General features: G+C 40.1%; 1 protein-coding gene across 1 annotated transcript in view; it reads left to right on the forward strand.

Moving 5' to 3' along the window:
- DYM (dymeclin) overlaps nucleotides 1-4,263 on the forward strand; it is a 337,064-nt gene that overhangs the window by 7,809 nt on the left and 324,992 nt on the right. The window lies entirely within an intron of this gene.

The following is a 4,263-nucleotide window of genomic DNA, read 5'->3' on the forward strand; positions in this document are numbered from 1 at the left end:
GTTTAAACCAGTTTCTGATCACTTAAACCAGTTCATGTGTAATGTCTAGCCCTAGCCAGAGGGCTATTTGTGAGAAACACCACTGATTTTAATGGAGGTTTTTCTGGATTTATGCTATGAGTATCTGATAGCAGAATCTGGCTTTCTGGCAGTATTAAATTAGAGGGGCCTGACTATACCCGAAATAAAAACCTACCAGGACTGAAAATTATCACTTTTCAGCAGTAAGTTACCTGCTCTGGGGAATTATTACTTGCAGGAAGCTAGTTCACTGATGGAAGAAACTTCTCTGCTATAAACAGTGATTACAGAAGTGGAAATATTCATCAAGTGCTAACAAAATAAAGGTAGAAGTGAGAGATCGGGTGCTAAGTGAGAGATCGGGTGCTAAGTGATAGAAAAGAAATTTCAATACTTCAAAACATAACTGTGAGCAATCTAATGGTATACTGCATATGAATAATGTTTGATGTAATGCAAGATTCCATATGGATAATAAAACCCTGCTTCCTAAGGATAATGGCTTAGGAACCTTTCTGTGCCTCTGTGGTCCTCTTGTGTGTATGATGTAAATCGTTAGCAGTTATTTGTGATAACATTTTTCAAGGTACAATGTCCTCTATCTGTAGGCTGTTGATTTCTTAAGGAGCATTAATGAGATGGTACATTTTGAAAAATGGCACATTTATGTCAGAAAGTAAACTGTGTTTTTAAACTAACCCTATGATTAAATCAAATAACATGCCCTCTAGTGACTTTGTCTCTGTAACACACCTTCTCATATTTGCTCTTGGAGATTATAGTCCTGTTTAGAAAATCTCAATTATCTGAAACCTTGATTTCTGCCTCCCGTGCCTCCCCCCCACCCCCCCACTATAGCAATAAAATAATTGAGACTATATTTTATGTTAAGCCATTGATTCATACAATGTAGGTACACTGTAACTTTTTTTTTGTATCTAGTATATGCGCTGAAGTCTTTATACTTATCATCTTTATACCAACCAATTTACAAAACAAGCTGGGCCAGACAAAACTATCCATTGTGAACTTGGCTGTATTGCCCAATGTGTATATTTTAGAGGGTGATAACAGAAAATCTTTACACCTTGAGGGAAAAACCCAAGAATATAAAATATTATGTATGTTCAGTGTGGTCAAGTGAACAGTGCAGTATTGAACTTAACTTTAGCATTTTCTTAGTGTTTAAATGTTACCATGGCAACCTTAGTGCCTTAATTTAATTGTTAGTGTGTAACTCCAATTGAAAGTACCAGTGAAGGTTGCCTAATAATGTGAGAAGGTTTTTTTGAAAATTTTAATTGTCAATCCATTTCAGAATTCAGTTAGGGTCTTAAGCTGTATTGGAAAATGGAACCTAAGAAACTTAAGTTCGCACGTTCCTTGAACTATGTCTACAGGTGCAAGGTAGTCCTGTGCTGAGATGTCATGCCTGCTCTGTGGACAAACTCCTGAACTAGATGTCATGTAGTCTGTTAAAAGCACATTGGCATGTGCACTAGCAGAGCTATGCACTTTCCAGTGCAGGAGCTAGGGCACCTGGTGCAGTTTCAGTGAGTCTCACGGTGGTGCTGGGTTGTGGTATTAAGACATACTCTCAGGGATTTGCCATTACAGGCTGAGTTTGCCATACAAACTTTGCTGCTTGCTTTATACAGTATGGTAGCCTTTATTTGCAAAGGGAAGAGTGTTAAGATTGCACAAACCAGCATTACTTAGGTACTTCCTCACTTTGGGGACTTAAACTTGGAACATAGTTGCCACCAGAACACCTGTGCTATTCCTCTGAGAAAGGAGTTATTTATCTGTGTTCACAAGTTCTGCCATTGACCTGTGATTTCCTAGTAATTTTAATCTTCTTGTGCTTCAGTACTTTGCCTCTAAAACAGCGAATAGAATGGAATTCTTATTCATTTCCATAAGGGTCTAGTGATGACAGGTGCATGATATTTTCAAGAGGCAGCAATCAGTGAATCTGGTGCATCTCTGCAGCTTTTGTTTTCCTGGGCTCTTCTACCTTCAGTTCATAACTAAATTATCTGTCCATCAGCTTCACTGGGCCAGCCATGTCATCTGGATGTCAAGTTTTTATTCTCTCAGCTCAGTTAAGGCATGTACTCAAGAGGAGGACAAAGAAAGCACTTCAAGGATGGCCTCAAGGCCAACCTGAAAAAATGTAACATCAGTATCAACTCGTGGGAGGCTATTGCCCAGGACTGCCCCAAATGGAAGAAGAGTCTGCTGCCAGGATCTCATTACTTTGAAATGACAAACAATGACAACAGGAGATGGAAAAGCGGGAGCAGCAGAAACAGCATGCTGTGGACCAAATCAAGAATCCAGAGCCACCCACCCTTCGCAAAAACACATGCCCATGTTAAAGCAGTGTCTGTTGATCCAAGATCAGCCTCATCATCCTTATTTGGGCTCACAGATAAAGCAATTGTGGAAGACAATCCTCCTCGACTGCAAGGGATTGCCAGTGATCTGTTCAGTAGTTGCAAACTGGCCTACTTTTGCTCTGAATGCTACTTAAGTACGACCCTTATTAAATAAAAGTATTGTGTATGCACAGTATATTTTTCCTTAAGCATTTATCACATGATCAAACTAAAATCACTGGGAGGTCCAAAGGCATTTTGAACCTGAGAACTTTGTCTTGGTGAGTAATAGGTTCTCAACCTTGTTTTGGAAGCTGCTAAAAATAAATGGTTGGAAGATTTATTTTTCTCTTGTCTGCTACCTAGCTGTAGGTAGAGTACCATGTTGATCAATTTTAAAATTGTGCACAGAAATGCATATAAAAGTTGTCGCCAGTTTATTTCTGCCACATTGGCAGAAACTGTAGCTCTGTGGCTATAAGCCACTTGAATACTTCCAGCCCTGTACCCTGGTATACACATGCACCTCTCCTCCCCGCCATCTGAGAAAGCAGGCTTTTGTGTGAGAATGGCCTACTGCAGTAAATGGGGGCCAAACTTTTTGGCAGGTATGCCACAAATTAACCTGACAAGGTTCTTTGTGTAAGTCTTTTATTAGACCAACTAAAGTTGGAACCATTCTTCTTGCAAGCTTTCTGGTACAAATATCCTGCTTCTCTTGCCTGAAGAAGAGTATTTGTACCCAAAAGCTTGCGAAGAAGAATTTTTCCAACTGTAATTGGTCTAATAAAATATATCAGATTTACCCAAAGAACCTTGTCTGCCTATGTCCTTAGACTAACACAGCTACAACCAACACCCTTGAAACATGGAAGAGAAATTAGCTCTGTACTCCCTATGAGGGCTGCTCCAATTCTCTTCCCACGCTCAGTCTGCTGCTGTGTCGCACACAGAGGTTGCCTCTGCCACTTGTGTTTATGCATGCCACATGTTGGCCCCCAGTGGCCTACTGGGTAGATTGTTGGTGCCTGCTTTCTGAAGTTATAGACAGTGGCACTTTGACACTTTGAAATAGTTGTAGTTCATTGCTCCCTGGCAGGAATTCATAATTCTTCCTTTAAACCGGGCTGTTGAGTGGTGCAAGAGTATTAGTACAACTTGTATTTTAAAACAACAGTTAATAGTGCTCCCCCATCATTCCTAAAAGCTCACTAAACTGTGGTACCATAACTAGGGATGGGCAATTGGGGCACGAGCCCTGGGTGCCATTTTTGAGGGGGTACAAGAATAGCGGCTGGTACCATTGTCCCAGCCCCTATTGCCACCCATGCTCTGTCACTCTTCCAGAGAGCAAAATCAGTTTTTTTTTCTCTGGCTCTCTTCAACCCAGAGTAAGACACCTGTCTGACTACATAAAAATACAAGCATCTAAACAGCTGTTTAGAAATAAGAATTAGCAAGTTGTACTACAGGTGTGTCTTCTTTTTTTTTTTTTTCTTCTCCTCAGTACAGTATTAACACCTCTTTCTTTATGTTGTGACAGTAGATTTCCCCTGTTATATTTGCCAGTGGAATACAAATAATTAATGATTCGCCTTTCATTCTGATTGAGGATTTCTGCACCCTGGCATTTATTAAGGTGGTTTAAGCTGTTTCTGTTGTGGGGTTTATAGACTTTTTCTTTGATCAGTATCTTTTTAATATGTAGCAGCTGCAAATACTGTGAATTACATTCACCAGGCATTCCTCCAACCTAGAAATCTTAGGAGTGAAACCTGGAACTACTGTTTCTAACATGGAAGGACTGGATATGAAACAGGGATCATCTCTTAAGTCATCTATTGATTCCAACCCCCCCCCC

The sequence above is a fragment of the Crocodylus porosus genome, unplaced genomic scaffold, assembly GCF_001723895.1.
Source record: "Crocodylus porosus isolate Cpor-Errol unplaced genomic scaffold, CroPor_comp1, whole genome shotgun sequence".
Classification (NCBI taxonomy): domain Eukaryota; kingdom Metazoa; phylum Chordata; order Crocodylia; family Crocodylidae; genus Crocodylus; species Crocodylus porosus.